This window comes from Mandrillus leucophaeus, unplaced genomic scaffold (assembly GCF_000951045.1).
Source record: "Mandrillus leucophaeus isolate KB7577 unplaced genomic scaffold, Mleu.le_1.0 Scaffold416, whole genome shotgun sequence".
NCBI lineage: Eukaryota > Metazoa > Chordata > Mammalia > Primates > Cercopithecidae > Mandrillus > Mandrillus leucophaeus.
Genome location: NW_012104432.1, coordinates 641,700 through 664,442, shown reverse-complemented (window position 1 = coordinate 664,442; position 22,743 = coordinate 641,700).

Genomic DNA, 22,743 nt, shown 5'->3' with positions numbered 1-22,743 from the left:
GGCAGCTTTCATCCTGGGGAAGGAGAAGCGGTTTAGGCTCGACGGACTGGCTGTAGAACCGGAGAGGAGAGGCAGCTTTCATCCTGGGGAAGGAGTGGGAGATGACACGAAGGGTGGGTTTGTGAAAAGGAGAAATAGGTGTCAGGGAAGAACCCTAAAAGGCCCCTGGACCTGATCTCCCACGAAGACACACCTCAGCTACTCTTGTGATCATTAAAATGTGACAGAGTTAAATCTTCAGTAGTCAGAATTTCATCCTAGCACCCCCTCCCCTCTGCAGAGCACTGATACCTGGTGTTGGGCGTGGTGGCCAAGACTCCAGAGAAGCAAGTCAATTAGGTGCAGTTCTACCAGGGGAATTTAGCCAGGGAAAAGGCAACCCTACCTGAACCAGAGCATCCACCAGGGCCTCAGGATGCTCCCTGGAGAGCCCCACCGGCTGCCAGTCTTCTTCAGCTAACAGGCTGTGGTCAGGCAGGCAGGGGTCAGTTGGATGTTGGGGTAACCTAGCGTGCACCTGCCTTCCAGCCTAGAGGACTTGGGAGCTCCTGCAAGCAGGCGAGGTGACCCTCTACAACCCAATCAGCCAAGCCCTTCCGCAGACATCACCGACCCCAAAGGGCTGACTACACTCCCCTTTAAAATTACAATCACAAACCAATACCTCCCATAATAGAAGCTATTTTCATATATAAATCAATACATTTCCCTTTCTCTTTCTGTAAGGAAGACAGAGGATTGTAATTTATTTCTCTTTCCTTCTGTGTATAAACTAATTTTTTCTTGTTATAAAAGAAAGAGAATTCTAATTTGCTGCTTTGGAACAAGCCCAGGAATGGAGCCTAAGTATGTGGAGGGAACTCTGGAGATTACAGAGTGAAGTTCAGCTGACCTGGTGCCACAAATTAAGCTGCAGTCCACTTAAGCTGCCAACAACAATAAATTAAGCTATTGTGCTTGGAGGACGTTGGGATTGGCACTGCATAGGATCAAGGCTGTATTAAGTGGAGGCACTTACTCCCTCGCTTCTGCCGCCAGCCCTAGCTGAGGGGGCTTGGCGTCTACTTCTCCTTGAAATGCGTGATGTCTGAACTTCCATTTCAGCGCGCGTATCATCAGCACGGTGCCCCAGGGTGCTGAGAGTTCACGTTGTTCTTGGTCATTTAACAGGGTAAGGGTGATAAAGTCAGGAGATTCGCCTTTGACGAAATAACATGAACATTCTCTAAAGGGAGACCTGTGAGTAGTAGAGGTGGGCTGAACCACAAGACGCACTGATGAGGCCCATACTCTTTTCCTTTTCATCTGAGGCCATTCTGTCTGGCTCTTCATACCCCCAGAGGCCAGTCATGGTTTTGTTTACAAAATGACATAAGGTAGCCTCTGGAAACCTTGTTGTGGGATGACTCAGAGGTGATGAGCCTCAAATGAGTTGGAGGTTCTAATAAGGGGGTTACATATTCCACGCTCCCACAACTGCCTTCAAATCTATGGAAATCTTACAGAAAAGAGTGTAGTCAGCCACTTGGGGTCGGTGATGTCTGGGGAAGGGCTTGGCTGATTGGGTTGTAGAGGGTCACCTCACCTGCTTGCAGGAGCTCCCGAGTCCTCTAAGCTGGAAGGCAGGTGCACGCTAGGTTACCCCAACATCCAATTGCACCTAATTTACTTACTTCTCTGGTCTTGCTGGTCTTTCCTCCAAGTAAATCATTAGTTATTCTGAGCTTGTAGAGAGGGCTAAGGTCACTCCTTTTCTCTTTTTCTTTGTCTCTTCCCCTTCTCTGTCTTGTATTCCTGTCCCACATACAGGCATTTGAGGTGGCTCATAAGTCAGTCATAGCAGACAATGCTGCTGCCGGGAATAAGGGCAGAAAAGAGAATCCACAAATGGGTGTGAGGAGTTCAGGTCCCCAGCACGAGTGTCTTCTGGTGCTAAGTCGTAGTCTGCAGATGCTGTGCACTGAGACACTTTCCCTCACACCTGTCACCATGCCCTCCCCTCCCCTGGGGTGACTCTAACACAGCTCTCCTTGCTCTCTGGAATGTTCTAATGTTCCATAAATTAGTCGACGCCCATCCAACCTGAGGCAGGATGATGCAACTTGTGGCTTCACAGAAGCTTGGATTTGCTCACCAGGGCCCTGTCTGAGCCTCTAGCCATTGATTTAGCAGGTTCAGTAAGCAGCTTGTGCTGTCCGGGCTGACCCCTGCCTGCCTGACCACAGCCTGTTAGCTGCAGAAGACTGGCTGGTGGGGCTCTCCAGGGGGCATTCTGAGGCCCTGGTGGATGCTCTGGTTCAGGCAGGGTTGCCTTTCCCTGGCTAAATTCCCCTAGGATAGAACTGGCTGGCCTCTCCTGACTGCCATGGCGGAGGGCTGAGAGCCCACCTGCTGCAGCTCAGCCCTGCATATCCACCTGGAAAGGCACACGTCCCTGCGAGGGACCCCGTCTGGGTCCCAGGATGGCTGGGAGGTGCATTAAAGCTTTCTCTTCTTTTACTCTTATCTGGTGAGTCCGTGTTTTTTTGTGTAGGGGCCCACTTCACTTGTTTAGAGGAATAATGATACATACTTTTTACCTTTCAAACAAGAAATTTAGTCTTTAATTAGATTAAAACATAGGGAAACATAAAAACACAAAAGCAACACAGATTCATTTGCAAAAATGAACGTATTCTTGGAACTAAAATGCAGCTCTCAGAATGAAGTTCTGTAATGACTTAGAGCAACACAGTAGACCATATATTCAACCCCGGTTTTTCTAAAAGAGATGAACATGCTGTTTAAATGACTGTTTTTGTTGTTGTTGTTGTTGGGGTTTTTCGATGGAATTTCGCTCTTGTTGCCCAGGCTGGAGTGCAATGGCGAGATCTTGGCTCACTGCAACCTCCGACTCCAGGGTTCAAGCTATTCTCCTGCCTCAGCCTCCTGAGTAGCTGGGATTACAGGTGCCCGCCACCACGCCTGGCTAATTTTGTATTTTTAGTAGAGACGGAGTTTCACCATGTTGGTCAGGCTGTTCTCTATCTCCTGACCTCAGGTGATCCACCCACTTTGGCCTCCCAAAGTGCTGGGATTACAGGCGTGAGCCACTGCGCCTGGCCTAAATGGCTGGTTCTTATAATGATCCTTCACAGAGGGCTGAGGCTGGCATGCTAAGTCACAACACGGTGGTGGGATTACCGAAGGGGTGAGTACGGAAATCAGATCCAGGGACAGGCACTTGGTCCAGTTCCATCTTTGACAGCACAGATAGAAAACACCAGTGATGTTAGCTACACGTACAGTGGATAGTATATTTTAAAGACTTGTTCTGTTGTTAGGTTGCAGCCACCACAAAAACTTTTCAAAAATCAGACCGTGGAGGTCCTGTGCAGCCCGTCCCTGGCCACAAACCCAAGTCGGGGTGGAGAAAGAATGCGTCCATTTGAGCAGGTGCAGAGACCCTGTCAAAGAAGACATGCAACCCTGCACCCCGCAGCCCCACGCCAGCAGCTCCGTGTCCCGGCCTGGCTCAGACCTGCGCCGGCAGCTCCGTGTTCCAGCCTGGCTCAGCCCCGCGCCGGCAGCTCCGTGTTCCAGCCTGGAGTCAGGCTCACCCACACATCTAGTCGGCCACTCCCCAAACCACCAAACTCATTGCCTCACAGTCCTGGGCATGCTGACAACCTGGGCTTTCTGCCTCAGGGCCTTTCTCCGACTGTTCCACCCCTTCATAGACCCTCCCTGTTCCCTGTCTTGCCTCGTCTTGAACTTTGGGCCAACACTGAGCTGTGCTGCAGCCACTTGAGCACACGGGTTTCCACTCCTAGACTTTTTTAGCCACCTTACTGCTGCCTCCATGCAGACATCTTCACATTTATTTATTTTTTAAAAGATATCCAGGTTTTTGTTTGTTTTGAGATAGAGTCTCGCTCTGTTGCTCAGGCTACAGTGCAGTGACTTGATCTTGGCTCACTACAGCCTGTGCCTCCCAGGTTCCAGCAATTCTCCTGCCTCAAGCCGCCCGGTAGCTGGGATTACAGGTGTGTGCCACCGCGTTCGGCTGATTTTTGTATTTTTAATAGAGATGGTTTTGGTCATGTTGGCCAGGCAGGTTTTGAACTCTAGGCCTCAAGTGATCTGCCTGCCTCCCAAAGTGCTTGGGTTATAGACATGAACCGCTGTGCCCAGGCGAAGATACCGAGTTTTAAAATGTGCATCCACTCTTTTTAGTATCCAATCGATGAGTTTTTGACAAATGCATGCTGGAGCAGCCACCACCGCAATCGAGACACAGAATCCACCCTGGCCGGCTCCCCTGAGCCGTTCCATGCGGCTGAGTCTCCCCTCCCTCCCCCTTAGCCACCGACAGCCTGTGAGCTGGTCTTCATCTCTGCATTTGCCTTTTCCAGAAGGTCATGTAAATGGAACCATACATGTAAAAATACGATCAAACATGTAAATGGGGTCAAAAGTAAACATGTTTTACTAAACGCAGTGCATCTGAGACCCCTCCACGCTGATGCAGGCATCTGCGGTTCCTTCTGTGTCGCTGATGAGTGCTCCTTTGCACGGACGTACCACGGGTGACCTGTTCTCCAGGGCTGGATATTTGGGTGAGGATGAGGACGAGGATGAATAAGGCTGCTATAAACATTTCATGCAGATTTGTGCGTGGTCATAGTTTGCTTTACTCTCACCTGCTCGGGAGAGCCCTAGTCATGTGGTAAGTGTTTGCTGAACTTGATAAGAAACTGCCAGTTTCCCGAGGAGGTTATGGCATTCTGCATTCCCGCCAACAGTGGAGGTGCATTACAGATGCCCACACCCTTGCCAGCGGTGATATGATCTGTCATGTTAATGTTCGCCTTGCTGGTAGGTATGTAGAGGCATTTAATTGTGGTTTTCGTTTGCATTTCTCTAATGACGCCATGTTGAGTCTCTTTTCATGTATATATTTTCTATCCATACATCTCTGGTGAATTATCTATTCAAATTTTTGTCCTTTAAAAAAAACTGGGTGACGGTTGATTGGATAAAGAAACTGTGGTCCGTAATCACCACAGAACACTACACAGCCATAAAGAAGAATGAAATTATGGCCTTTGAGCAATGGATGCAGCTGGAGGCCATTATCCCGGCGAACTGACACAGAATCGGAAAGCCAGATACCGCGTGTTCTTACTTACAAGTGGGAGCTAAATCTTGGGTACACGTGGGCATAAGGAGGGAACAGTAGATACTGGGGACTCTAAAAGGAGGGAGGGAGGGGGCCAAGGGCTGAACAACTTCCTAGTGGAAACCGTGTTTACTGTCTAGGGGATGGGATCAATAGAAGCCCAAGCCTCAGTTGGAAAAACCTGCACATGCACCTCCTGAATCTAAAATAAAAACGGAAATTAAAAAACTGCATGTTTTCTAACTGTCGAGTTTGAGAGTGCTTCATATATTCTAGGTATAAGTTCTTCAGCAGATATGTAACTTGTAAATAATTGCTTTTAGTCTATAGTTTGTTTTAAAATTTTTGTTAACAAAAGTTTTGAATTTTGCTGAGGTCTACTTTATTAATTTTTTGAACCAAGCATGCTTTTGGTGTCATATCTAAAACCTAATTGCCTCACACAAAGTCTAAATAGTTTTCTCCTATTTTTCACTTAAGATCTTTACAGTTTTGCGTTTTCCATTTAGACTTGTGATCCATTTGACTTAATTTTATGAGCTATGGAAGGCTCTAGGGAGGCTCATTTTGTTGCATATGCGTTTCAATTGTCCTGCATCTTTTGTTGAAAAGATGATTTCTTGAATTGCCTTTGCAGCTTCGTCAAAAATCAATTGACTATATATTTGTGTGGGATTATTGGACTCTCTGTTTTGTTCCATTGATCTATGTATTTGTCCTTTCACTAATACCACATGTGATAAACTCATTTATTTACTTTAGGAGCTTTCTTTTATCCTAGGATACCTGGAATTTTTCAGGTGGACATTTATGTTTTATGCAAACCAGAAACAGTTTTGTTTCTTCCTTTCTATTCCATATGCCTTTCATTTCTGTATGCTGCTGTATTGCAGTGGCCAGAACCTTGGTATCATGTTGAAAAGGAGTGGTGGGAGATGACATCCTTGTTTTGTTCCTGATCAGAGGGGATAAATTTTTCAATCTTTGACCACTAAGTGTGATGGCAAATTTTAGTATTTTGTAGATGCTCAATATCATGTTGAGGAATTCCCTTCTATCCCTATTTATATGAGCATGAACCAGTATTGAATTTTGTTGAATGCCATTTCTGTGTTTATTGATAGAATCAGGCTTTCTTCTTTAGTCTGGTAACATGGTGGATTACGCTGATGGATTTTCAAATGCTAACCAGCCTTACATGAAGTTGAAGTCCCATAGTGTTGATTTGCTATTTGTTTTAAATATTGAGGATTTTAGTTGCTATTATTTTGTGGAGGATTTTTGTGTCTTTGTTCATGAGGAATAGTGGTCTCTTTTCTTTTATTGTGGTATCTTTGCCTACTCTTGACATCAGAGCAATGCTGGCCTCATCAAGTGAGTTGTACAGGCTTCCCTCTCCTGTTTTCTAGTTTTATTCCTCCCTTAAATGTTTGTAGAATTTGCCAGTAAAACCTTCTACATTCTGAGTTTTCTTTTTGGGAGGCTGAAATTGTCCCAGAGGTTTATGAGACTATGTTCTCTGTCCCTACCCCCACCTCCCTGCCACTTTTTTCCCCCTTCTCTGTTCTTCAGATAGGACAATTTATACTTTCTACCTTCAAGTTTTTGGGCTCCCCCCACCCTGTTATCTTAATTCTACAATTGAAGCCTCTTCGTGATTTTTTTTTTTTTTTTTGCTTCTGTTTTATTTTTTCAGTTCTAAAATTTTCATTTTTCTTCTATGGTTTCTATTTCTTTGCTGCAATACCTGTCTTTCTCTTTGTTTCAAGAGTGTTCGCCTTTACTCATGGAGCATGGTTATACTAGCTGCTCCAAAGTCTTTGGTAATTCACACACCTGAGCCATCTCCAAGTTGCATGTGTCCTGGGTGTTTGAGTTATCAGACCTTGACAACTGGGCAGATTTTCCTAGTTCTTAATATGCTGAGTAATTTTGGATTATATCTTGGGCATAGTGGCTATGATGTTGTGAGATGCTGAGTTTGTTTAAATCAATGGTTTTCAACCAGGGATGATTTTGCCTGACAGAGAACATTTGGGAATGTCTGCAGACAATTTTGAGTGTTCCAACTGTGGGGTACTACTTACTGGTTTTTAGTGGATAGAGACCACGTGCTGCTAAACATCTGATAAGGCACAGGACAGTCTCTTTCAACAAGGAATTATCTTGTCCAAAATGTCAATAGTGCGTAAGTTGAGAAACCTGTGTTTAAATCTTCCAGAGAATGTTAAGTTCAGGCGAAAATGCTTTCTCACCTTCTGTGGGAAGTGATTTTAGCATCAGTTCAGTTTTAAAACCTTTGTTCTATGTGCCATGATTGAATTGTGTCCTTCAAATTTATACATTGAAGCCCTGCCCCCAGTGTGATGGTATTGAGAGGTGGGGCTATTTAAGGAGGTAATCAGGTTCAGATGAGGTCACAAGGGCGAGGTCTTCATGATGGGATTAGTGCCCTTATAAGAAAGACCAGGGAGTTCTCTCTGATTGAGGACACTGAGAATGTGGTCATCTGTAAGCCTGAAAGAGGGGCCTTCCCGGAACTAGACCCTGCTGGCACCTTGATCTCATTCTTCCAGCCTCCAGGACTGTGAGAAAATAAGCTCCTGTGGTTTAAATCACTCAGTCTATGGTATTTTGTCATGGTCGCCTGAGCTGACTAACCCACTCTGGCTCTGTGTTCTGTGCATGCACGGCCTAGAGGTAAGCCTAGGGTTCATGGCGGCTCACACACAGTATTAGGGGAACTTCTTCTCAAACTGTCTGCCCCCGGGAATTCCCCAGTACACTCAGGATCATGGGGGCACCTTCCACAGTCCTTGGCTAGAAAGCTCTGGTTTCTCAGCCATGTGAGAAACTGTATTGTAGTTTCGCCTGACTAGGGTGGTTGTCAGGGCAAAGTGCCAAGAGAAAAAAGAAAAAAATTAGTGGGTCCCCCAATACTTTTGGAACACAGAGGCCCATTTTCTCAGTTCCCCCAGCCAGAGGGATGAGGTTTTTCTGGTGTTTTAGTGACAACACCCCTGTCACTGACGTAGTTTCAGGATGGGGTGGCCTCGGAGCAGGTCCAGGAGAGGAGACAGAGAAAGGACATTGACGCCCCAGCTAGCTCCCTCTGGTCCTCTTTTTCTGTCCTCTGGTCAAAAAGAAAGGGATTCTCTTGAAGGTATTTCCGCACTGCTGAGAAGTGCTGAGGCTCTGGCTGCCTTCAGGACAAAGCTGAGAGATAAGGAAAAAGAATTCAATAACTTCATGCCTACTGGTCACCTGTCAAGTTCCAACTTCCTGTTCCAATCTGCCTGCTGTTGCCCACTTTTTGGAGTCCTCAGGTGCTAGCTTTTTGTACGCTGTCAGAGTTTTTTGTTGTAGTTGGTGGGAGAGAGCCTGTAGTGGACTTATTGCATCTTGACCAGGACCAGAGAGATTTATTTTCCTTTTTAGGAAAGAGACAGGGAAGGGAGAGAGCAAGTGACTCGAGATGGTAAGTAGATTTTCTTTAGACATAGCGGATATTGGTTTCTTTTTTTGCACTACTTTGAGGTAGTGTGTTAGCTGGCGTGAGGTATTGTATTTATACGTTTTTATTTTGTTTCATTGGTTTTTTTTTTTCTTTTTGAGACAGGATCTCTCTCTGTCACTCAGGCTGGAGGGCAGTGGAGTGATTACAGCTCACTGCAGCCTCGAACTCCCAGGCTCAGTCCTCTCACCTCAGCTTCCAGATAGCTGGGATTACAGGTGTACATCACCACACCAGGCTACATTTTGTATTTTTTGGTAGCAACGAGGTTTTGCCATGTTGCCCAGGCTGCTCTTGAACCCCTGGGCTTAATTGATCCTCCCTCCTCAGCCTCTCAATGTGCAAAAATTAGAGGTGTGAGCCACTATGGCTGGCTGATTTTTGTGTTTTTTTTTTGTTGTTGTTGTTGTTGAGATGGGGTTTCACCATGTTTCCTAGGCTGATCTTAAACTCCTGGGCTTAAGGGATCCTTGGCCGCCCAAAGTGCTGGGATTAGAGGCATGAGCCACCGTGCCCAGCCAGCATAATGTATTTTAAGTGTATTCTTCTCCTTTGGCATTCCTCCTGAGGAAGGTTGATGGAGTTGGTACTCCAAATATGGAGGCACGAAAGTAGATGTGCTGTCTCGTTCCAGAGACTCCCAGTATATATTCTTGCACATTCCACATCGTTTCCAAGCCTGTTTTGCAGTCAGTCATGGCCACGTGATTGAGTTCTGGCCAGAAGTGAGCATAGCAATGAGTTGCAACCCTTTCAGGTCCTGCCTGAGGACCCTGTGCAACCTTTCTGCTGTGGTCTGTGCTCCCTTCCTGCTGTGGTCTGCACATCTGCGGGACGTGAGCAACGGAGCTCAGTGGATGCTCTAGAGGCCCACAGGCCAGAGAAGCCCTGGACCCCTGAGTCACTGCATGAAGGAGATAGCCCCATGATGGCTGCCTGGCCCACATCAGACTGTAACACGAGCAGCTAGTGGGTTCTCATTGGGTTGAGTCGCTGAAATGTTTGTTATGGTAGCTAGAGTTGATTACCCTAACAAATACCATCTTCGATGGGCGATTTGAATCTCTCCCTGGTTGGACTGCTGAGTGAAATGTCAGTCTTCTGATGAGTCATTTTCCGGCTCTTATTTTGGTTAAACCGCCTGTCAATTGGGGGTGTATTAGTCTGACCCGCCAATGTTACTTTTTGCTTTCCACAGCAACGTCAGAAGATAAATTGAAGCAATCTGGACGATTTCAAACCCTTCGGAGGAAAGAAAGGCTATAAAGCCAAGGTATCATTATCATTATTTTGGCCACCACTCTGCCGAGTACACAGATACAAATTATTAATCATCTCTTAACTTTGACAGAACAGAAGGATCGCTTTTGCAGTTGAAATCTGTGGATAATTTAAAGTGCCCTGTGCCTGCCTTCAGGGTGCCGCCTTCCCGCTGACTGTTGCCATTCCCTTGGGTGACATGGCTCGTAGGCACTATGTGCCTTGGCAGCTGAAGGATCCAGCCCCAGGAGCCTGAGCAGGGAGTCTGCTTCGCGCGAGCTCGCTCTGCGGACGGGATTTCGTGGCACACGTTCGGGGAAGCAGCACAACACCACCTGTCCGGATCACTTGTTAGATGTGGTTTAATTAAGCAAGGAGGGTCACTGTGGAGGAGACTGCTCTGCCTGCGTTTTGATTTGTGTGATGGTTAAAATGTTTGGAAGCTCCTTTAAGAAGCCAGGTGGTGTAGATGAAGGGGGTTGTTCGCCAGAGTTAGTTAGAAACAGCTGAGAGGCACCATGCTTGCTTTATTCAAGGCATTCCCGGGAAGCTGCGGCCTCTCAGCCCCCACCATGGGAGGAGAAGAGGAGACAGACATGGCTGTGGGGGGCCGGGGGGTCGGTGCTGTGGATGATGGTTCTCAGTCCTGGCTGGCCACCAGTGCCCTGGGGAGTTCATTCTTCATTCCCGGCCCCAGGCCCAGCCAGTCCTACCGCGGCAGACATCTGTCCCCTTCTCCTCCCTTTTAAACGTTTTTACTTTGATGTAATTGTAGATTCACATGTGGTTGTAAGAAATAATATAGAGAGGGCCCGTGCACTCTCTACCCAGCTTCCCTCGACAATAGCATCTTGTAAAACTACATTCTAATCTCACACCTGGGATGTTGACGTTGGTACGGACCAGCGATCTTTCAGACTTCCCTGGTTCTGCTGAGTAGTGTGTTTGGATGCATTTGGTTCTGTGCAATTTTGTCTCATGGTCGGCTCCCCTCTCGTCAGGACACAGAACGGTCCCATGGATGTAGGTTGCTGGTGCGTGGTGAGGCCTCCATAAATGTTCGTTGAATGACTCTTCAGCTCCTCTTTGACGTGGAATGTGGGAGTTCTGTGCCAAATCAGAGAAGTGCTAAGGAAGCAATTATCAGGTAGAGGACACGCTGGGGACATCCAATCAGGCCAACAGCGCTGGAAGAGTCTGGAGCAGACGAGGTGACAATGGTGGCTGGCACATTTCTGTATTAGAATGTGAAACAGATGAAGGTGTGTCTGTGAGTACATTTAAAAAATATTCAAAGTATGTTGAGGTGCCTAGTTCTTGTATCTGTAACTGGGCTACGTTGGTTGAATTATACTGACGGTTGGCTGAAGAGCTGCCTGAAGTATTTTCATGTTACTAGGGAGACATTTTAGAGTCTCTCTAGCACTTAGCGTCTGGTTGCCTCACGCCGTGACAGAGAGTTTCTGGGCCATGTATGAGAAGCTTGTTTGATCACACTAGTTGCTGTGCTGTTCTTCAGCCCACATTGATTTAGATCAATAAATCTCAGATCCGTTCACACCAGAATAGGCGCGGAGTGTCAGCATATCCACATCAGAAAGGCTTTCAGGGGACTTCTCATCTGCAGTAGACTCCCTAACTTCTGCACCTGGCTGGGTGCCTGCAGTTGGTGCTAGCTGGTGTTGGCATAGTGTTAACATGGTATTAGCATGCTGCTAGTGTGGTGTCCACATGGTGTCTCCATGATGTTAGCATGGCAATAGCATGGTGATAGCATGGAGTTAGCATGGTGTAGTGTGTTAGTTCATGATGTTAGCATGGTGTAGCATGGTATTAGTGTGTCTGCATGGTGTCATCATGGTGTTAGTGTGATGTTAGCATGGTGTAGTGTGATTTAGTGTGGTGTCTGCATGGTGTTTGCACAGTGTTAGCATGGCGTGACATAATATTAGTGTGGTGTCTGCATAGTGTCTCCATGGTGTTTGTGTGGTGTTAACATGGTGTTAGTGCGATGTTAGCATGGTGTAGTGTGATTTAGTGTGCTGTCTGCATGGTGTCTCCATGATGTTTGCATGGTGTTAGCATAGTGTTCACATGGTGTAATATGTTGTTAGTGTGATGTCTTCATGGTATTTGGATTCAGCTGTGATGTACTTGGAAGAGCCCTGACTTTGGAGTAAGATACAGGTTCAAATCTCAGTCACATCACCTTTCTCGATACTGAAATTTCTTTGTGCCTCAGTTTCTTTCCCCATTTAACAATAGCTCCCCTTTCTTTTTTTTTTTTTTTTTTTTTTTGAGACAGAGTCTTGCTCTGTCACCCAGGCTGGAGTGCAGTAGCACAATCTTGGCTCACTGTAAGCTCCACCTACTGGGTTCACACCATTCTCCTGCCTCGGCCTCCCGAGTAGCTGGGACTACAGGTGCCGCCACCATGCCTGGCTATTTTTTTGTATTTTTAGTAGAGACAGGGTTTCACCGTGTTAGCCAGGATGGTCTCGATCTCCTGACCTCATGATCCGCCCTCCTTGGCCTCCCAAAATGCTGGGATTACAGGCGTGAGCCACTGCGCCCGGCCTAGCTCCCCTTTCTTTATTGAGTAGGAGTAACCGAGGCTTTCTGGAGGTGCCTCCACCATGCTTTGTGTATTATTAACTGAGTTCCACAAGTTTTTTGCCCTGCAATTGACAGAAACCAAAAGACTTTTCTGTTTCTCACTGCTAAGGCCTGTGATCGAAAGTCTGCATCGTTTCTTGGCTAGGACAGGAGGGCACGAGCGGTTTGCAGACGTGCAGCCGTCTCAGGGAGGCAGCACGTTATAGGGTCAGACCGTGGGCCTTCACAGCTGTAGGCAGCACCAGGCTGGATTCATCTCAACATACTTGTGACCGGGCGAGCCACGGATCCTCCTGCAGACAGGCGACAGACAACACGTGAGTCCCACGTGGAGGTGCAGAGCATCGTGATGGGGAAGGGGTCTGGAGAGCTGAGACACTTTCACAGATGGGGATTGCTGTGTGATGCAATTTTCTAAATACAAATATACAACCAAAACCTAATGTCATGCAGAGAAAACAGTTCAGAAGCAAAGCACTATGCTCAGTTCTGCTCCTTCCTTTCCCTAAACTAAAGGACCGCACTAACCAGACCCTCCCCTCTGGCATCAGCTCCACGTCTCTCGAGTCCCCAAAGCCCTAACAGCCACTGTAGCCTCGGAGGAGCCGCTGGGGGTGCACTGACCTTGCCCACCTCTTCCTGAACAGCCCCTCAGTCCAAGGCCGAAGTGCCTGTCACCAATGCTCTGTTTGACAGACTTGGCTAGATTCTGATTCAAGATGATTGACAGAGCATGGTGTTTATTTCCTCTGCCTCCTCAGGTCCCTTTAACACATGGCAGTGAAATGATGAACAGGCGAAAACTGGTTGGAGAGGAGTCATCAGAGAAGGAACTTTAAGTGAATCTCTTGATGATGGTCCGCAGATGGATGGAGGAAGCCTCCTTGCTTATATAGAGTTGTGATCCAGGGTGGATGGGGGTGCATATGTGTTGGGGGAAGGCTGTGGGGATGGAGGGAGCTACTCCTGGCGTGGGTGGCGGCCTTGATTCTGTGCGTTAATGGAACGTACTGGGGATGGTCAACTCTGGTCACCTTCACCCTGCAATCTGACGGCGCCATTGCCCACTGACTGGCCCAAGTCACTCTTCTTCAAAGATTCTGAAAGGGCTGTACATCTAGGGTAGATCTAGGGCTTTTGCAGTGTTGGTGACTTAGAGTAAAGATCTTCAAATTACGACATTTTGGGGTCTCTGCTCACTTCCCCAAAGCAAAATTTGTCCAATGACAATCTACAAAACTCAAGTAAGCCTCCTTCTTAAATGTGACTGGAAATATTTAAGATAATCCAAAATAATCAAAGAGAATAAAAATAGCCTATGAAGAAGCAATTTAGAAAAAAAATCCTCCCAATAATTAGAATTCTCAGAGAGATTTAAGGATATAATGCAGCCATAAAACATGAACATGTACTTTAAGAAAAGAGCAATTGTGCCTCATAAAAGCTCTTAGAAACCTGGAATGTGGTAACTTCTGATTTTTTTTTTTTAATCAAAAGAAAAGGGGAAATTTTCTAAAAAGTAAAACAAAGGAAGTGAAGGGGTAATGAGGCATGAAGGATTCTTCTAGGATAGACCACATTCAGCCAATAGAAGTTTTAGGAAAAGGAAACAGAGAAAATGGAATAGAGGCAATTTTCGAGTAAATAGCACCAGGAAAGGTCCCCAGATTGTCAGGGAGACTCAAATGTTCATATTGAAAAAGCTGTGAACTGCTAAGATGAATTTTAAAAGATATCTTCACATGTTATTGTAAAAATTCAGAACACCTAGTTTAAAGAGAGACTAAATTATTACTTAAAGAAAAAAATAATTCAACTACAAAGAAATACAGATCAGACTGGCATTAGATCTCCAACAGCAACGAAGCGTAGTAGCATTCCAGGAGGCGGCAGGGTGATGATGGTTTTCTGGAAGGCGGCAGGGTGATGCTTTTCAAGTGCTGACAAAGTTCCCACCTAAGTTCTACATCTGGATACCTATCAAATACGTTGGATTTTCAGACATGCAGTGACTTCTAAGGGCCCCAAGATCCTTTCTGTTTAGCCAGTATTGGAACAGTTTTAACCAAGCATCCTTTCTTAATGAGTTATTTGAGCACTTGAAATAGGGCACTGAACAGGTCCAGAGTTAATGACCGTCCAGGGTCTGAGGCGGCAGCGAGGGAACCAGAGGTCCTAGGGTGGCCCCTCCATGCAGGAGTGTATGATTGGATGGGCTCAGAACAGGTGTTCTTGGAGAAGGGGATTCTCAGTAGATTCAGTGGGGAGACTGGGTAGGTGGGAAATGCAAGGACAGGATAAAAGCAGAGGTTGAAGGAAAAAAAGAAAAGCCGTTAGAAAGAAGCAGAATAATAACAGTAACAAATATCCACTCAACCCAGCCAAGGCAAGCAGAGAAGCAGAGATGTCGTGGCCTAAATATGGAGCAGTGGGTCCAAACTGAAGCCAGAGTGAATCTAACTTAATGAAAATGACAACTGCACAAAAAAAAAAAAAAAAAAAAAAAAGAATCTAGATTGTTTTGTTTTTACTTTAATATAGTTTTCAAATGTAATTGGGACAATGGCGAATAGCATTAATATTTCTTCTTTCTCAACAAGGAAAAGGCAATTAGAAATTCTAGGGGAAAACAACCAGGTAATAAAGACAGGGCCCCAGTGTGGAACAATAAGAACAATGGTGGTTTTGAATAATTGGTACAGTCTAAGAAAGGAAAAGGGATTTGAGTTTGACACCAGGAACATTCTCCTAGGAGTGGCTTATGCTTTGAGTCATTGGACGTAGAGGGAGGGGTGCAACCCTGCGGCGGTGCTGGGCTCTGCAGTGACCCGTGCAAATCACCCGACTAATGCAGCTGGGAATGGGGCTCAGCCAGCCAGCTGCAAAGCGGCTCTAGGTGCATCTTCCGTGTGTCTAGGTGTGCCATGCAACAAGGTGCTGTCGGATGCCTGTGAGTGGAAATGATGCAGTGTACCCGGGCCTGGCCCATAAAAACACCCACGTAGTGCTCCTTTGGCCACTTTCCCCTCCCACGGCTGAAACTGGATGACCCAGGATGACCGCGGAGTCCCACGCTCAAGATGTCAGAGCCTGGGTCCCCTGGGTCCCTGAGTGCTGAGGAGGAGGTGCCACTCCATGGACCCACTTATCTTCAGGAACACGTACATCAGCAAGAAACAAATGATGGTGTTTATGCCATTTTATATTTGGAGGTTTATCTATCAGAGGAGTTAGCTATGCTAACTATTAATAATTCAGGTTAATTGGTTTTCAACTTTTTGGACTCTATAGACAAAGCACACAGACTTACTCAGGAGTGAAAATACAGCGCATGTGTCAGGAACCTTAATAAGGCAGGGCGCCCCTGTCAAAAGCAGAAAGAGGAAGCTGGTGGAGGACGGGGCAGGGGGGAAGGCTGGAGGTGCCAATACCTAGTCCTGCACCTGTGTCTCAGGGATGGGAGTGCCTTCTGTAGTTAGTGGGGAGTGTCAGGTGTGTTGCTTATTGTTGCAGTTAGATAATGGAAGGTACATCTGTCAATATTGATGTAACTACTGGGAGGCTGTAACAATAGTAAAGACAGCTAAATTCTTATTGATCGTAATAGGAAAATAAGCTGATCGAGAAATGGTGGTTTAACCTTCCAGAAAGATCTGGAAAGTAACCAGAGAAGAACTGGAATCAGAACCAGTTAAAAGCGGTTACCCCATGGCCAGGCACAGTGGCTCATGCCTGTAATCCCAGCACTTTGGGAGGCCGAGGCAGGCCAATCACGAGGTCAGGAGATCGAGACCATCCTGGCTAACATGGTGAAACCCCGTCTCTATAAAAATACAAAAAATTAGCCGAGCGTGGTGGCAGGCACCTGTAGTCCCAGGTACTTGGGAGGCTGAGGCAGGAGAATGGTGTGAACCCGGGAGGCGGAGCTTGCAGTGACCCGAGATCGCACCACTGCACTCCAGCCTGGGCGACAAGCGAGACGCGGTCTTAAAAAAAAAAAAAGGAAAAAACACAGGTTACGCAGCAGGGCTGCAGGTGGGGAGGCTGTTTGGGAGCTGCCCAGCATTTCCCTTTTTCTTTCCTTTCCTCCATTTCTCCCTCTGTCTCTCTCTGTCTCTCTCTTATCAACCCTCCTGCACTCTTTCAAATGTTAAACATAGGCATTTATTACTTTAATTAAAATTTAAAATATTTAAAGGTTTACTAAGTACATACTAGAAATTAGGTTACTCAGGAGAACATGAAGTAATTGATGCGCGGCTCCCATGCCATGGTGGTCTATTGCAGGAGGTCTCCATACACCTGGCTGAAGTCTTTTTCAGGTAAATCAGGGATTTCTTCTTGGTTTGGATCCACTGCCAGTGAACTAGTGTGATTTATGGGGGGTGCTGAAGAGCCTTGTTTTGTCGTATCACCAGAGCTGGTTTTCTGCTTCCTTCTCATTTGGGTAGTCTCTGTCAGAGGAAAGGTCTAGGGCTCAAGCCTGTTACTCAGATTCTTTTGTCCCACGGGGTGTTTCTTTGATGTAGTTAGTAATCTCTCCCTTTTTCTATGGATGTGGCTTTCTGTGAGCCGAGATGCCATGATTATTAACTCTCTTCTGGGTCTAACCACCCAGCACATCTACCCGGCTTCAAGCTGGCAGTGGGGGTTGTCTGCATAGAGTCCTGTGATGTGAACCGTCTGTGGGTCTCTCAGCCGTGGATACCAGCACCTGTTCTGGTGGAGGTGAGAGGGTGGTGAAATGGACTCTGTGGAGGTTCTCAGTTTGGTGGTTTAATGTTCTATTTTTGTGCTGGTTGACCTCCTGCCGGGAGGTGGTGCTTTCTAGAGAGCATCAGCTGTGGTGGTATGGGGAGGAACCGGTGGTGGGCGGAGCCCCAGAACTCCCAACAGTATATGCTCTTTGTGTTCAGGTACCAGAGTGGATAGGGAAGACCCATCAGGTCGGCATGTCTGAGCTCAGACTCTCCTTGGGTGGGTCTTGCTGTAGTTGCTGTGGGGGATGGGGATGAGGTTCCCAGGTCCATGGAGCTGTAAATCTAGGAGGATTATGGCTGCCTCTGCTGAGTCATGGAGGTTGTCAGGGAAGTGGGGGAGAGCCAGCAGTTACAGGCCTCATCCAACTCTCATGCAATCTGAAGGGCCGGTCTCACTCCCACTGTGGCCCCACTAACAGCGCGGAGTCTGTTTCCAGGCAGTGGGCGAGCAGGGCTGAGAACTCGCCCCAGGCCACCCACCACCCGCTAGCTGCAAAAGCAATTAGGGCTGTCATTCTTCCCCCGCCTGTGGAGTCTGCACACCCGGATTCTCACCCTCCCCTGAGTTCTGGCCAGGAGGCTTCTCGCCTGGTTCAAATTGTTACAAAGTTCGGCTGGAGAATTCCTTCTCCCTGTTGCATTTCCCCACCCTGCACCTCCAGTCACCCTGCCGAAGGATTCCGGTGCTGCCAGGCAGGAATGGGCTGCTTGGGGACCCAGTGAGCTCCCAGGGTCTTTCCCGCTGCTTCCTCTCCCCTGTATTTTGCTCTGCTCTCTAAATGGACTCGGCTCCAGGTGAGGCTGGAAACTTCTCTCGAAAACTAGACCTTCAGTTTCCCCAGTGGGGTGTGTGCTCGGGGGTGGAGGATCTCCCTTTTCCACTTCCGCAGTTGGGGAACTCACAGTATTTGGGGTGTCTCCCAGGTCCTGCAGCTGTCTCTTCCTTCAGAGGGTCTGTGGGTCCTCTTGGGGTTCCTGGTTTGTTCTGGATCTAAAATTAATGATGCAAGCCTCCACACACTGCTCAGTCCATCTGAGTCAGAGCTGCAATCTAGTCCTATCTCCTGTCCACCACGATGATCCACGATGCTCTTTTAAAAAAAAAAAAAAAATTCTTTTTAGAGTAAGGGTCTTGTTCTGCCACCCAGGCTAAAGTGCAGTTGTGTGGTCATCGTTCACTGCAGCCTCAAATTCCTGGACTCAAGTGATCCTCCAGCCTCCCGAGTAGCTGGGACTACAGGTGTGCACCACCACACCCAGCTAATTTTTTAAATTTTTATTTAATTTTTTCTTGTAGAGATGGAGTCTCACTATGTTGCCCAGGCTGGTTTTGAACTCCTGGCTCAAGCCATCTTTCCACCTCGGCCTCCCAAATCACTGGGATTACAAGCATGAGCCACTGCACCCAGTCAGGATGTTGTCATGTTAGTCCTTATGGATCATAGTCTGCCCTTGAAAATCCTAAAATTGCAGTCCTTTGAGAAGAGTTTCCAATTGCGGCTCTTCACTTCCACATACATTGTCCCTACTCCCCTCCAGGCCCCAACACTCATCTGATTTTGTGAGGTTTAAGTGGACCTGTTTTTGAGCGTTTTGTAGCATATTGCTGGGATGGAGTGGGAGGGTTGGAGGTGATGAGCAGCGTTTTCCTGCCAGTCAGCCAAATCAGCCAAACTCATGTTTACCGATTGCTTAACAAAAGTCAAAGTGAAACCACCTTACTGGATCCCTCAGAGAAAAGAAATGCAGATTCGTTTTACTTGGACAACCTAATATTTGAATAAAAGCATCTCTGAAGTCCTCGCCCAGTCATTAAGATGGCAATGGCCAGGTCCATGTGAAACTGTCCCAGGCAACCTTCTGGGGCCTGTGCCATGGGTGGGCAGCTGGCCCTGAGCTCCTGGCCACTCGAGCCATCTCCAGGACCCCCTTGGCAGGAACGTCCAGGAGTCAGCATTTGAGTACACTCAAGCCCCAAGTTCTGTTGCAGAAAAGGCTCTGTGTACTCTCATCTCAGCTGCTGGGGCGTCTCCCAGGCTGTCAGGGGTCAGGGTTCCCCCAAGCCCAGGTGTGCCCAGGTCAGGCATCTCTGGAAGGACCACATGCTGGCTATGGGTAGACATCCTGAGGGACTGGTCTTGCCCAACGGGGCCTGACTCATTGCAGACTGGGTGCGTCTCCCTCTGGCCCCTACCCCAGGAGAAGGTTTCCGTGGAGTCGCAGCACTTTTCCTAGCAGGGACAGGAGCTGGGGAAGGTCCTGCCCCGCCTGGCTCAGGACAATGCCTCTTGGTGACAGCGTGGTCTTCATGCTTGGTCCCCCCACTTTTTCGTGACTGGTCCACATTGGCTCCAAGAACTGAAGTTTCCCTCTCGTGGGAGAGACTTGGTGGACAACACTGGAAATATGGGCAGGGACAGGAGGGGCTTTTATAATCCATCAAGATATGAATCTCAGTGCCTCATTTCTAGTAGATAAAAAGTTACATTGTCTTTGCAATAAGGTATACATTCCTTTACAATTAATTTTTTAAATTCAAGTGCTGCTACAGAGTCCATCTTATGTATCAACTCAGCAAACAGGTTCCAGGTGGGCAAAGGACATGCCGATTCTCCACGTGTGGGTGAGCCTGGTGCCAAGTCACCCATGCTTGCCATGCTAGCCACGCAACCTCCTCATCCCAGCCCCTCCCCACCCATCTCCGGCTGCTCCCTGAGCGCACGCCTCCTCCAGGGCTGGCTCCCGGGGTCTCTGCCCCGGCTACAGGGGTGGTGTTTCCCTGAAATGCGAAACTCGTGACGCCCAGTGCTTCACACGTGGCTACGTCAGTCTCCTCAGCTGTGCTGTGAGCAGAGGCAGTTCTCCTTTCGAGCCCTTCTCAGTGCCTGTGCACCCTGCGGCGGTCCAGCAGCACCTGTGCCCTGGGTGCTCAAGGTAAGCGACAGTTCCTACTCATTCTGAGCAGCCTCAGGCCTCTCCGTGGCTGTGCTCATCCTTACCTGTCTTCGTGGCATTGGCCTTGCTGCGCGTGTCCTTTGCCAGCTACACTGCTCTTGGAATGAGGCAGGGTGTAAACAATGGCAGTAAATACAGAGGTCGCCTGGAGTCCTTGCAGAGGGACAGTGAGGTAGCATTGTTTCCAGGCCTGCCTTGAGCGAGCTGACCGGGGTCCCAGGAGGATGGAACAAGGAACAGTGGACTTTCTAGAGTCGGGGTGTCTGAGGGTGGGTCTGACTGTGGGGAAGGATGAGGGTAGCGAGGGACAGGGGGCATGCTAAGTCAGCATGGCAGGACCTCCAGGAAGCCATCATGACTCTGAGATGGATCAGTGCGGGGTGTGTTTGGCAAGTGAGAGTAGCAGCCTGGGTGGTCACATGGCCAGAGTCCTGTGTGCCAAGGCTGCAGCGGCAGAAGCGAGGGAGCAGCCATCTACATGGGAACGTGCATCCTGTGCCGGGCTCGGAGCCCCGGGCTTCTTATGCACGGCCCTTTACTCCCCACTGTGCCCGCGTGAGATCAGGGACACCCCTGTGTCTCTGCAGGGGTTGGGGACTCCGTTGCCTGCCCGAGGTGGGGCAGCCAGGGGAGCTGCTGGGTGGCCCTGTGGGCGCCTGTGGCTCTGCGGTGTCCTCCGGCCTCTGAGGCACCGCCGCATCCAGGCCTGCTGTGTGCTGACTCGAAGACTACTGTGGAGGTGGCACTGCCCACAGGACAGCGGCAGTGACCGCAAAGGAAGAGAGGAGGAGGGTAAGGGTGGTTCCATGGAGAATGAGGATGTCATGATTATTTAAGGAGAACAAAAAATATGTGTGCATCCCTTTTTGCCACCTGCAAACACCCGTCCTTCATCCACACGGCCACTGCCCGTCCGTCCTTCCGTTCAGCAGGGGCTGGTGGGGCCTTGTGCTGGGTCTGGTGCTGGGGCCGGGGACGCCAGGCTGACAGCCTGGCCCTCAGGAAGGTCTTCGGTGGGAATGGAGAAAGCGGGAGTCTTCACCAGCGAGAATCAGGATGTACTGAGTGGCTTTTGATGAGATGGTGGTGCGGTCATTCTGCTGACAGTGATAGCTTCCAGCCGTTGAGGGCCTGCTGAGTACAGAATTTTACAGAAGTGGATTCAATTAATTTCCCCAACAGCCCTGGGAGGTGTGTACAATTGCAATCCTTTGACCGCAAAGAAGACTGAGTCTCCGTGAGGTTAATGACGCGTTCCAGGTCATGGAATTGCATGTGGCAGAGCTGGGATCGTATCTGGCAACTGTGTCTGTTCTCCTGCTGCTTCCCAGGGCTGGGCCCGTGTCAAAGGGGTCTTTCCTTGGTGGGCTTCGGGCCGTGTGCCACCAGGAAGGAAGGGTCTGGGGGAATAGACCCAGCTTCGTGTGAAGGGCAGGTGGGTGGTGGCTGCCTGCAGGTGGCAGCCTGAGGGCCTGGTCCCAATGGCCGGTGATGCCTTCCCACCTGCATCCGCTCCTCTAGCCCAGACTGGCAGTGACTGCTCTGATCACTACATGCTGTGAAGGGCACAGTGCCAGCCTCTGATCTGGGTCTTTGCTGCCGTATGAAGATGCCCACCTACCCTGCTGGAGGGGGGCTCTGGAGGACCAGGGAGCATAGAGAGAGGGAGGACAGCTGGGCTCTAGCCGGTGCCCTATCCAGACCCCCCAGACAGGACAAAGCCATCCCAGGCCCTCCAGTTCCTCATTGGCCATCACAGCACACGCCACCGGCACAAAGGTAAGCGCTGTCCGTGCTCTTGGCCTCAGGGTGGTGAGCAGTAGACCGGTTGTATTGAGTCTCTGACTGCAGGGCTTCCTGGTGGAGACCGTTCACCGCCTGGTAAGTGACCTAGTGGAGAACATGCAGGCAGCGTCAGCACCGCTAGGGCTGGAGCCAGAGAGGACTGGGACGGGATGGCTGAGGGGAGCAGTTCAGAACCTGTTAAGTGCGTGCTTGGCCTGTTGTGGGCTCAGAGGTGAGTGCAGGTTGAAAGATCCTCGAGGAGTGGCAGAAACGTCAGAGGAATCAGAAAAGCACCTCCTAGGGCTGTTCTCCTACGGGACCAAGGGAAAGGAGAGTTCGCCTTCAAATAACTGTTTGTTCAATACAGGAACACATCAAACCAGGCTCTGACAGGGGAAGAAACAGCAGCAAATGAGCTCGGCCAAATGCTTAAAATGGTCCCAACCACAGGCTCCAGCCACAGACCATGTGGGCTGAGAACCACGGAAACGGGGTCCACTAGCTCCTGGGCACTGGATTACAGGTCTTCAGGGGCATGAGGGGAGCAAAGTGGAAGAAACCCACTGACATTCCAGCATCACCGCCCATGTTCCTTTCGGTCAGGGTGCTGGGTCCAGTCCTGATTCCATGTTCTTACAAGTTAGGGAGCTGGGTCCAGGCCTGATTCCATGTTCTTACAAGTTAGGGAGCTG